This window comes from Fukomys damarensis, unplaced genomic scaffold (genome assembly GCF_012274545.1).
Source record: "Fukomys damarensis isolate Sample0158 unplaced genomic scaffold, DMR_v1.0_HiC HiC_scaffold_36, whole genome shotgun sequence".
Classification (NCBI taxonomy): domain Eukaryota; kingdom Metazoa; phylum Chordata; class Mammalia; order Rodentia; family Bathyergidae; genus Fukomys; species Fukomys damarensis.
In genome coordinates, this window is record NW_022900948.1 from 18,725,915 (window position 1) to 18,738,935 (window position 13,021).

At 41.8% G+C, this 13,021-nt stretch overlaps 1 long non-coding RNA gene across 1 annotated transcript in view; it reads left to right on the top strand.

The window, feature by feature from the left end:
• The first annotated feature begins 9,473 nt into the window (after positions 1–9,473).
• Positions 9,474–13,021, top strand: part of LOC104855495 — a 40,206-nt gene continuing 36,658 nt past the window's right edge. Inside the window, exon 1 of the long non-coding RNA XR_778420.2 lies at positions 9,474–10,139. This is a non-coding gene — a long non-coding RNA (uncharacterized LOC104855495). The remainder of the gene's footprint in view (positions 10,140–13,021) is intronic.

Consider the following 13,021-nt stretch of genomic DNA (forward strand, 5'->3'; position numbering starts at 1 on the left):
ACACACACACACACACACACACACACACACAGGCACACATAAAATATTTTACTTATGTTTTAGTTTAGGAGAGTTTGATTTGACGTTACTTTCTATTCACTCTGCCCAAATACATAAAATTGCAAATGGTTATCTTATTATCTTTCTATATTGAAAACTAAAGTGTGTACAGTGTTGAATAAAATTTAAAAGAGTATTTCTAAAAACATTTTTAACAGCTGAGAAGAAGCTTGGATGCCTAATCACATATTTCTGTTAAGAGTCATAATAAATTTGAATTTAAAAAGACATTGCAAATGTCAGTGTCCTAGATATAAATATTTTTACTAAAAATGCAAACACCAATATGCAAATGAAGTCTGATATTGTAGCCCTTCTTGTAATCGATATGTTTCAAGATTAGGAGGAGCATAAAGAATGTCATTTGGGCTAAATATTTCTACAAATATTACTGTAAAGAATTTTTGCTTACTGACTCATATATAAGCAGACTTGACAGTTTATGGAACATTTCCCATGTAGGTATATTTGGATTTTTTTTGAGGAAAGAGTTACAACTTGGTCAGCTGTTTATCATGGTAGATTTTATGAAAACCCAGAAACACTATAATGGTTTCATGTCCCTAGAGGTTCATTGTAATCCTGTACTGCTTTTTGCTGCTAAGATTTTCCATCTGTGTTACTTCTGTCTCTTAACACTTTCCATATAGGGCATTTCTAAATTCCACATTCCTAATTTCTTGTCTTTTGCCTTCTTTTCTTGGTGTAAAGATAATGGGCTACAAAATCACACATCCCACTTAATGTGAGGAAAATTCTAGTCAGCATCCTTTATTTTAAAAGTTTCAGACAACACTGAACAGATTACTTGCTCATCTGTGTTTTAGAAATTATACACACCAGACTTTAGACAATTTATTCAAATGAAACTAGTTAGAGGGATGTATTCCCTTCCTTGCTATGTGCGGAGCAGCATAACACCCAAAAACCAGAAACCACAACACCCAGAAACCAAATGCATGATGCCCACTCTAAAGCCTTCCACAGAGCAGCGGAGGAAAGTCTGTCCCCTGCATATGATGACCAGGTTCCTTTCCTCTCTGAGTTCATAATGGCCTGGTCCTGGCTTACAGGTTATAGAAATGGGAAATGTGTAACAATGATAAAGGCCATGAATGTTCAGATTGCTGTGTGTGTGTATATATATATACACGTCCCCACGAGCAAATTTTTATAAATGAAAAATACACACAAAAAATACAAATCATTTTCACTTCATTCTTTGTCATCTAGGCACATTAATGGGTTTTGTTTAGAAGAAAGCCTGTTAAGTTGTGATTCTGCCCAGAAGCATGGGTCATGTTATATAAAGCATTCCGTTGTTAACTGTGTAGTTCTGTTATAAAATCACTGGCCTTTTCCTTTTCCCCTTCTGAGACATGTTTTCTAAAGCTTCTTTTATTGAACCCTGCTAAGAAAATTTACAGATTACATCCCCCAAATAAGGGGACACTATTGTTTTCATCCTTAGTTGTACGTGAATTTGAGCCATGCTGTTCAGTAGTGAGTGAAAACTGAAAAACCTTTAGCTGTGTTTTGTATCATTCTTGTGGCCATCTCTGAATTATGCCATGTTTAAGAATTTATAGCTGCCCTTCCCAGGTTGGAACCTGTCAATTTTTATTAAGTAGTGGATAGGAGATCTAGGATGACTACTGCTTCACAGTGAGTCTCCTAGAACGGAATAAGATGGCAGAATATTCTTGGGCTTTGAATATACTTTGGACATCTTCCTAAAATCAGCTGTACTTGTCATAAAGCCTTCCCCCAAATGCTTGGCCACATGATGTTTTTGCATATGCTGTTTGTCTACTTGGATTATCACCTTTCCATTTCATTCTAGGAGATGACTTTTCTTGTTTTTAGCTTCCTGGCCATCTCCTAGAAAGGGCATAATTCATTACCCCCTAAATTCAGTGTCTGTAGAATATTTATGTGCCAGATTCTGTACAAGGCATTAAGAACTCAAAGATGAGTTTCTCTTTTAACTTTCTAGCCTTTAAGCTTGTAGTGTCGGAGAGTCAAGCAAAAATTCAGCAATGCAACTAGTGTTATGTATAAGATAATGGATGTAGAGATGGAAGATGTTTATGTAACGTTTTGATCATTCATGTGCAGTGCGTTATAGTTTGTGTAACTATTCTAACTAGACTCTGCTTCTCAAGGGCAGGAGCTGTGTTTTGCTCATTTTTGGGTCACCAGGTGCTGGTGCTGGCTGGCTGTTACAAATCCAGAGAAGAGAGATGAGGTCCCTATGTTAAGGAACTTTTCCCCTGGTGAAGGAGATGACTCATGCTCAGACTCAAGAAAGGATGATGGGGAGCAAAGAGGAAGGACGTTATTAATCTGGGGGCAAAACTTTATGTGAAAACTAGGCAAAGTGTTTACAGTGGCATGTGAAGGCAAATAAGATGGAGTCCAAGGCAAGATGCAGCTTAGGCTATATGGTACTGTTTCATATTAAAGGCCGTAGAATGCATGGAGAGAATTTGAAGCTGAGTGCCACGATGAATATTTTAGAAAGGTGCTTTGCTAATTGTCCAGAGCAAAGGGCATTTAATATGATACTTGCATTTTTCTAGGTGAGAGAGGATTACCTGAAATGAAGCAGTCACCGAGCTGTGGAGGGGGTAAACTTGGATGTGAGTTGTGATGGGGAGCCAGAATTGCCAGGCTTTTGACTTGGGCAAGTAGCTGTGCTCATCGTTCACAGAAAATACAGGATTCTGTGATTCTTCACACTCTAATCATTTTCTTCTACTCTCTGCTGGCAGCCTTGGTTACTCATACCTTGGTGAGGCCTAGGAGCACAAGGAAACTGCCTGTGCCTTGCAGCTCCCATGCTGGAGGCCTGCACATTCCAGCCATAGTGACTCCCATAGCTCTCGCAGAAGCTCTAGCAAGCACCTTGCCCTCCCTGCCCCAGGAGGACTGCAAAGTCCTTGAGAAGTAGAGGTACTTTGTACATCAAAAGCCATTGAGAGCTTCTTTCTCATCTGTCTTTGCCCAAGGCCAGTGTTCTGCTTGCTCATTATGTGGTCCAAAGATAAGCCGCACCTCATTCCTAGAATGGATTGTTTTTCTCATCTCAGTTATTGTTTGGCACCTGAGGAATCCAGCCAAGACTGTTTTGTTCCAGTTAATACAATAAAAGCTGCTGTAACCTGCTCCATTGCCAATGCCAGTTGCCTGGATACATGTGGCTATTCAAATCAACCACCCTCATGGGCTGAGCTTGGTGATCCCTCATTGTCACATTGCATCTGAGTAATAGCATAAAAAATATATGAGGGCTTTAAGATAGATTTGATGCAACTCATTCTTTTCAACATTGTGGATGATGAAAATTTCATACAGTGAAATTTCAGCAAATGAAGACCGAGGTGTTTTTATTTCGCGCTGGGCAAATACCCAGTAGATCCCCCAAATGTAGGGCATCTGGTAAATTATAATAATGAAGATGGCTTAGGTCCAAGAGAGGAGATAGACCCTCCTCTTTCTCTGGAGACTTGCATACAGTGTTGCACAGCGGGAAAGCAAGGTTGGGAGCAAGGGCTTCCGTGTCATTAACAGTGAGGTCCACAGGCCTGCTTCATGTACTTAGCCAGCAAAGGGCAGTGGGAATGGAGGTCTTCATTGCCTTCAACTCAAGTGGGCAGGAACAAGGAGGAGTTGGAGAGGCCAGAGTCCCTGGGCCAGACAATTCATCTCACCTAGGTGTAAGGTCCATTGTAAAGACATAACTTGGTTTATGCTTTCAGAGTCTAATGTGGAATTTGAACGCCCAGTGAACTTGACTGCTACTACTTCTGAAGCTTGTTTTGGACACACTGAGTTTTGAAGTATTAATTTTCATTAAGGACCATTGAAGAGGGTAGGCAAGTTGGATATTACAAAGGAGAGGGTGTGGTACACAGGTTAAAATGTAGGTAAGTGAAAAGGTGGAGTTTCTTGAGAAAATTCAGACAGTTTGAAGGAAAGAGCAGATTTATTTATTTGTTTGTACCAGGGATCAAACTTGGAACCTTGCACTTTTGAGGCAGGAGTGGTGCCACTGAGCTAAATCCCCAGCCCAGAAGCACATTTTAGAAAATTGTAGTATGGGGATCCAAACAAGGCCTTTGTATTGAGAGCTACATCCCTATCCTTTTTTATTTTTTATTTTGAGACATTGTCTCACTAAATTACTAAGTTGCCCTGGCAGGGCTTGAATTCAAGATTCTCCTGTCTCAGCCTCTCAGAGTTCTGGGATTTCAGACATGCCATCATGACTGGCTTCTGGATAGAGATTTTTTTTTTTTTTTTTTTTTTTTTTTTTTTTTTTTTTGCTACTGGGGATTGAACTCGGGTCCTTGTGCTTGCAAGGCAGGCCACCAAACTGCTGAGCTAAATCCCCAGCCCTTGGATAGAGATCTTATAGTAGCCTTACTGCCGATTTTGGCTGTTCTTCTGAACAGTTGTTTTTGGGCTATAATTCATAAATAATTTTCTCCTGATTAGTCTATGACATCATAAGTTTGAAACGGCAAGAATTCTCTATGAAACACTGGTTTCCAACCCTATATTTGATTCATTTCAAGACGAACAGGACATACTCTAAGCAGAAATTTAGAACTATAGTGAGCACCACAGTCTGTGGGATTTCTTGCTACGAGTCCAAAAAAGTATTATTCCTGGCTGAAGTTTGCATAGTACTGTAAGGCAGCTAAGTTATCCTAATAATCTCATGGACCAATATTCATAGCTTATCTGGGTCTTATTAAATCTTTTATCCAAACAACTTTTAAATTTGCAGGTCATAGTAGCCATGTTGTTTTAGGATAAAATAAAATCTTGAAATGAGCATGTCATTTTGTGTTAGCACCTTTCAAGTGGCCACATTTTTTTGGAATGCTTCCATAAGGAGAAATTTAACAGAATTATGCAGGGGATGTGCTTAGTTCTAGTTTAAAGCAATATAGAGATTTCAGAGGATCATATACTTGTCAACTGTCAAAATATAGGACTAAATTTTCCTTAAGAGGAGAGAAAATATCCAAATAAACCGTAGATTATAAATTCATGAGAATGCATCCAAATACTCTCTACTTGAAATTCATGCATCTTTCCCATGTAAAAAGAAATCACCAGCATTTCAGGCCAATCTGTGCTGGAGAGTAAAATCACCTAAGATTTACTGGTTATTCTCTCAGTTAAAAGACAAAAAATCACCTTCCTTTGCTAACCTGCTTAAGCCCTTCTTTTGCCACTTCAAGATGATGGCACCTGTGGGGGTAGAGAGGTTGCAGAAAGGGTAAAATTGGTTAGGATCTGAAGAAGCCTGTGATTTGCTATTGATTTGATGGAAACCCAGCCATATGTACTTGGCAGATTATTTTTCCTGTTTTCAAAAATATTGTATAGAAAGTGGTTATGGTGGTGATAATCTTGTTTTTAAACCAGCGGATGAGGTGTAGGAATGGGGAGGATGGACATTGAAAACTCAATCGCGAGTCTTCTAGATGGGAAAACAACAACACTCACTCAACCAAAAACTGAGGATCAAAGCCAGGAACATGAAACAGAGCAAGCTGAGGGGTCTGTGGAGAAGGGTTCCAAAAACAGAAGGGAATCAAAGGCTCCTACTCTATGGAACTCTTTCAAGGGAGGTTTTAAGAATTAAACAGTCTTCTGTTTGGAAGCAGGGTAGTAAGTGAAGGGCTCAGAGATGAATGCTTGCATCACATTTCTTTTGTTTCAGTTTTTGGCAATAGGCATCTGTGACGTGTTCACATTTATTGTGTGTGTGTTGGGGGGTACTGGACATTGAACAACGGACGTTTGCACTAAGCCACACCCTAAGTTGTTTTAAAATTTTATTTTGAGACCAGGTCATACTAAGTGGATAACTTGTCCATGCAGAGTTCAAACTTGCTTGTGATCCTGCCTCTGGTTCCCCAGAGAGTTGGGATTATAGGCATGTGCCACCATGCTGAACTCTGTTCCTTTGTATCAGGAGTTTAGTACATGTTTATTGAATGACAACAAACAAGTGCCTCTGAATTCTGGCCTCTTCTCAAAACATCTGTGAATTTAGGTCATTTTGTTGGGGGGGGTGGCTGGGTTTTTATTGAGCACCAATGAGCCTTGTATTCCTGGGGTTTAGGGGGAAAGCTAATTACAGAGAGACAGTAAATGGATGTAGCTTAGACAGTGGTTAGTGTTATGAAGAAAAGTAAGTTGGGGAAAGAGGGTAGAGCTATATGCCTGGTAGAATAGGCTGCTGCTTTTTAAGAAAATGTTTCCGGAAGCCCTCTGATGGGCACACTTTTGAATTTAATCAGTCAACCATGCAGGTACAGGATTTCTGCAGAGTTTCAGGTGTGTTCAGAACTCTGGCTGAAAATGGAGAAGTAGGAGGTGTGCAGTATTGTACGCTGCAATAAGGACTTAGGTTTTTATTCCAAATGAGAAGGGGCCCTATTGGGTCATGTTGAGCAGAATGATATGTTCTAATTTATTTCGTTTCTACTTGTTTCAAAGTCAAATCATGTGCTTCATTCAAAAAATGTGTACAGTTACTGTTATAGTTCACTGTGCAAAGAAAATGACCCACATTTCACATGTTTTCCATTAGGGAGTCTGGGCTCAATTCCTTGTACTGTAGCTTGCGTCTTTGCCCTGTTCCAGGAAACTCCATCGCAGCTCAAGGCTGACATCTAGTGACTATTTTCATAAATATTTACACTAGGTAGGGTACTTAGTATGTATAGTTCTCTTGATTAGGAACTGAGTGCTCATTTTAACAGAAAATCACACCAATGATCACAATTTTACTAGGAGGCGACTACAGCGAATTTGCCTTATTCTAATTTGCCCATATTTATGTATTACTTTCTTTAGCATATAGCTGCTACTGTTTGTGGTGCCAAAAGATGGGACATCAAAATGATGGACTGTAAGGTAGAGAAGAGTAAGTCAGCACTGGTTCAGATCACCTAGGGGACACTGCTCTGGCTGTAGGGGTAGCCCTCAAAAGGTGGTCTGTGACTTGTTGATGTTATTTAAGACTGTGTGTACACATGCACAACTGAATGTGGGCTTCAGTAAAGTTGTCGGATGTGTGAAGGGAAACTGACTGAAGAATAGGCCTGGTTTACAATAGTTGGTAAAGCCCCATAAAGTTGGTTGTTTCCCAAAGCTCAAGTGGAGTATTTCTGTGTAGCAGTCGACAACTTTAGCTTTACAGTTGGACATCTGTCTTCATGTTTTACTTTGCCATTTATGAGAACTGGATCTGTATTTCCAGGAGCCACTTTGTAAAGGTGTTTTATCTCAATATATTAAAAAACACAAACTAGCATTTAGGAAGCAGTCAGTAACTATTAGGTGTTACTGTTCAGAGGAAACACAGCAGCCTTTAGAGATAAACAGTCCATTGTACTAATATTGTAAGACTCAAAGTCTCACTTCCACTCCACGGAGCGTGAACAGCCGAAAAGGCCTCCACAATGCTTGGTCCTAAAACCCAGTGAAGCTCCAGGAGCTTGACAGAGGAACGAGAGTCACCTAGGAAGGAACACTGCAGGCTAGATGGTAAACAGACCTTTATTAGTCTGGCCAGACGGCGCTCTCAGAACCAAGTAGCTCAGAGGCGCCAGCTCAGGGTCTGAGGTCCTTTTTATAGGGTGGTAAAAAGGGGGGTTAACATTTTAAGCTTGCAGGCAGGGGACAAAGTCTGCTGATTTGAGCTGGTGGTCACCAGTCATGTTCTCGGCAGTCACACATTGATGATTAACAGATACCTATAGGATGGTTCAAAGGCCACCAAGACATTCCGGATGAGCAAACAGTTCGACAATTAACTTGGGGTCTCTATGTGTCTCATCGTCTAGAACCACTAACTTACACGTTAATCAGGATCCAGACTTCAAACAGTACAAGACTGCCTTACATTCCTAAGCCAGGGTTTCAACAAAGATCGGGGCTATGGCTATAATGGGAGGGGGTTAGAGAGAGCACTGTCTCCTTGGCCCTTTGACATTCAGCATGGGCTTGTAATTCAGGTCTTACAATATCTGTTAAAATTTTTTATTTTTGTCTTCAGCATCTAGTATTAACAGAATTTAACCTTAAACAATTTTGTTTATCTATATGATCCATTTGATCTGTATTGATTTGGGATAGTAGAATATTGTGCTTAACTAAGACACATCAATGTACTAGATACAGACTAAGGCCACTCAGTGGCTTTCATTACTCTTAGGAGAAAATGACCTGAATATCGGTGCTGCAGGATCTGGCTCCTGCCTGAGTCTTCATCCTATCTCTTAGTACTCTTCCCCTTTGTTTCTCCATCCCAGACCTGCTTTCAGGTGCTCCAGTATCTTGTCCCATCTGCCTTACAGCCTTTGCATGTCCACACCTCTCATTCCCATCCACCAAGCACCCAAGCACACACTAGTTAACTCTTGTTCATCTTTCAGATTCCAGTTCAAGTGATACTTCTTCAGGAAGCTTTCCCTGGTCGCTAACTCTGACTGGCAAGTCTCCCCTATTATATGAATTCAGCATCACATTATTTTAAAATCTTTGTGTGGGTGATTGTTCACTCCCCGTCTAGACTGTAAGCATCTTGAGAGCTGGAACTGTGCCTGGCCTATTCCTCTGTTCATGGCACGGTATATCCTATTTTTTGAACAGTAAAGAAAGTCTGCAAATGGAGAGATCTTGTTTGAAATAGGTCAGATGCTTGATGACTGAGTAAAAGGGGTGCAGTGGGAGTTGTGATGCCCTGCCTAGTTCCCCCTTTAAGGCTAGGCACACATCCCTTCAGATGCTGACTGTTTTGGAGTATGATTGCTCTCAGTCAACTCCTCCTCCAAGAGTTTTCCTCTGCAGAGAGCTACCCAAGGTCATGCTCCTCTTGAAAGCAGCTTATGTCTTCTGACTCGTTGGGGGGGGGGATGTGTCTGATCTGTAGCCTCAGCATGGAAGGACGGTGAAGGGCTATCCTGGGCCACTGTCACCACTTCATCAACATCCAACTCTCCTCTACCCTCCACCTGGAATTCCTCATTCCTCACCAGTGCTATTCCTGAGAACAGCCCTCAGTAAACCACCTGCGCACTATGCACGGAGTCTGTTTCTTAGAGAACCCGCTCACAACTGGGCATGATGGAGAGGGAGGAGTCTAAGGTGCTGACAAGTGTTCTTGGACTCAGTGGCACTGTCTCTGCAGACATGGCCCGGGGCAGTTTTCACGGAAGAGGTAGAAACAGATTCCAGTAAGCTGAGTTCATAGGTGTGAGGGGTGAAGAAGAGATGAATGTGACAAATTTACAATTTTCATGAGGGGAAGGGGAGTAAAAAGGAAAGGTAGTGGGCTGGAGATTTAGCTTAGTGGTTCGGCCGCCTGCCTCGTAAGCACAAGGCCTGAGTTCGACCCCTGGTACCAAAAAACAAAACAAAACAAAAAAACAAAAACAAAAAAGGAAAGGTAGATATGGACAGCGAGGAGCATAGAGAACACGAGTATGTTTTGGAGGAGATGGCTGAAGAAGGTCCATTGAGGAAGGAATACAGGGAAGGCCACCAGTGTGACAACTAGTTCTTAATGCAAAATGATTGAGCACACAAGATCAATCTTGAAGAAGAGCTAAATAGTTTCAGGCACCTGAAGTAAACTGATAAAATAGCTGAGATTTATTATGCTCTTTAAAGCATTAGAAACTTCATTTAACTCTTAACCAATCCACCAGAGGTACGGCCCCTCTGCCCCTGGGAGCCCTGCCCAGGCCCAGGTACTCAGGACAGCGCTCTCCTCGGGTCGGGCGGGGTAGAGGGGCATGGCTTCCAGGACAGTGCGGCTCCAGAAACCACCCATAACCATCTCGAAACCGGCCTCCCGGTTTCCCAAAGGGAAGATTTCCCCGCAGGGTTACAGGAACTTTGAGGGCGTAAAAAGCGTTGATGTAACGCATGCGCACTGTAGAGCAATAGTAAACCGGCTCCACTGCGCAGGCGCCGGGCCTCAGAGCTGGGCGTTTCTTCCGGGTCAGCTACTCCAGGCGGAGCTGTACCGCAGCGGGTCTGATTAAGTAAGCCCTTTGTTTTCTAGGAATTCGTGCTAATAAGTCTACCAATAGGAAATTAGTGACAATATATTTATGTACATATGATGAACTTTGCAGCTCCACCCTAGCGAACGATAAGTTTAAATTATTTCCTTGTCTTCTCTTTATGGTTGAAATACGAATGTTCTCTCTTGGAACTGTTTTTGTTGTTGGCAACTAAGCTGTTAAAGCTTTGCAGTTGCTGGCCGGTCAGATTAAATGTAGGAAAAAGTTGTCCTAAGAATGACAGATGGGCATTTTCTCTGGACCACTGTAGAGCGGAGTAGACCTCAGCACAGGGGATGTGCTGTTCTGTAAGTCGCAGCAGTTGCGGGTGGGGATGTGTGGGGCCTATTGAAAGAGAAGTACTGCCATGGAACCTCTGAAAGTGCTCCACAAGAAAGAGTCGATCCTTGGGCAGTTGCCACACCTGGGAGACGCCACCATTCTCCCAGTTTCCCAAGTGGGAATCAGCAATCCATTCTGTCCTCCTAGGGTCCTGTGAAGTCCCCCTTTGCTAAATCATGTCAGAAGAGGCTTGTTTACAGCATGGCAGTAGGAAGCTAAGAGATCAAGGGAGGAGAAAAGGAGATAGATCTTTCGAGGCCACGCCCCCAGTGACCCACCTCCTCAGACCAGGCTCTACTTCCCAGCCTCACATTTAGCCATGATGTCATCAGTGGACTAATTCACTGACAAGTGTCATGCCCCCATGATCTGATCACCTTTCCAAAATCCCACCTATGATAGCATGAAGCTTTGCGGGGGGACATCTAAATATAAACCATAATAATGACCTTGGCTGGAGCTTTAGCAAAACTGTCCAGAAAAAAAGCCTCACCACCTTCCTTCCTTTTAAAAAAGTTTTATCTTCTTTATGAGCAGGAAGGTTCAGGAAATTGTTAACCAAGTTTTACTTTGCAAATCCACCATGATGGTCTGTTTTACCACGCTACTCATTTTGATATATCAATTCTCAATTCCAAAACAAAGTTTTAATTTGTTGCTGCAGTATCATGGAATAAAGGAGCTTGCACAATTTTATCTCAGAAACCAAGGCTACCCCTACATTCAGACTTGTCCAGATCTTAGTTGCATCAAACAAGCAGAGTTCAATTCTAGGTCATTCTTAGCATACTTCCTATAGAAGCCATTTAAATCCAGAGAGATGAATTCAAAAGGGTGCCAACACAAGGAAGCCTTCTTTTCCATCTCAGGGATATCCTTTACCTTCTTAAATCCAGATAATAAAAAGTTGTCTTAGTTACTTTTCTCTTGTTGCTGAGATAAAATACCTGGTACCAAAAGTTAAAGGGGGAAGGTTTATGTAGCTCATATTTTGTAGAGATTTCAGATTGTAATAGTCTGGCTCCAAAGCAAGGTGATGGCAGACAGACTTTGCAGAGGAGAAACAGTTCATAGCAGGCAGAAAGTAGCAAAACAAGGAATGAACACAGCTGTTTCTATCCCTTGGATCTTATCCAGGCTACTTAGAGTGGGTAGCACTCACACCCGTAATCCTAGCTTTGCACCACGAATCAATCCTAGTGTCACACATTCTAGATCCAGCCATCCCTGAAAAAGCCTCACTTAATGACTATGAGTCTTTGGGGGGACATGTAGACATAAGCCATAACAAAGGTCCTCCAGTTACTTTCAGACCCCAAAATGATCTTGAGTTATTAAAATTCCAGTCTGATATCATAATCATATAACAATTTTCTTGTCTTGTTGAAAGCTTCACTCAGTGAAGACATTCAATGCAAAACAAAACAAAACAAAAAACCCATGCAGAGTTTATTTAAAAAGCAGCAGTCACCTGCTCTCCTTCCTCCCTCCACCACAGTTTGACTCCCTGGGAGGGTATTTTAAAAGCTTGTTTTTGTGATTAAGTAGTAAATTATAGTTGTTGACAAGTTTCTTCAACCCTGAAGCTCTCAAGTTCTGCCACCTGGTCATGTTAATATTTTGGCGAAATAAGAGATGTCTCTTTATTGGAGATGTGCTGTGGCATTCTCCCTCAACCTGGACTCTCCCCTCTGAGGATCTTGAGGTCTTCAGTGGAAGGCTAGGCTTGCTGGTGTTAAACAAAAAGCCTTTCATGTAAAAGCTTATTAAAAATGGGAGTGATGATTTATCATAACCCATGCTTTTCTCTAGTAATTTTTCAGACCCAAAGCCCTGCCCTTGCACACCTAGTTGTGATAATGTTTGCCTGGATTGGGTGTCACTTTTATTGCACCTGATGTTCTTGTTAAACCTGACAAGTCCAACTCTCAAAGTAATCTTACACCTGTGCATCTGGTATACCAAGAATTGCCCCATTACAGCTGGTGCTGTCCATCTCTTGTCTTGGGCTTGTGACAGCTATCCCTCCTTGCTCTCTTAGCCATGCCTTCTGAGGCAGCTCTTCTGCAAGCCCAGTGAGCACAGGAAGATAAACCCAGATATTTGGTGTCCTAGTCCAGGGTGCACTTGTCATGTTATTTCTTCTAGTAGCTCTAGGTCACTGCCATTTCTGCCTCCCTCTCTTAGCTTATTTAAGCATCTTCTAACTGATCTATTTGTATCTACTCTTGCTAACCTAGAGAGCTCTCCACATAGAACTGAATGTGTGGTAGTTAAAAATTTATGGCTTTATACCTTTAAATCTGCATTGCTCGCTCAACTGGACCTTTGAAATACTTTTCCTTGGCCAGCCAGCATGTTGTTAGTTGAGGGCACTGGCATGATGTTAGAAGAGGAAGAACTTTTTTCTCCTAGTTGGAGTGCATGGCTGAGCTATTCCCTGCAGTTTACCTGGCTTCCTCAGTGTCTTCTTCATTTTGGGCACCAGGCTGCTGAGCCCTCAGTAGCCACAAATTTTC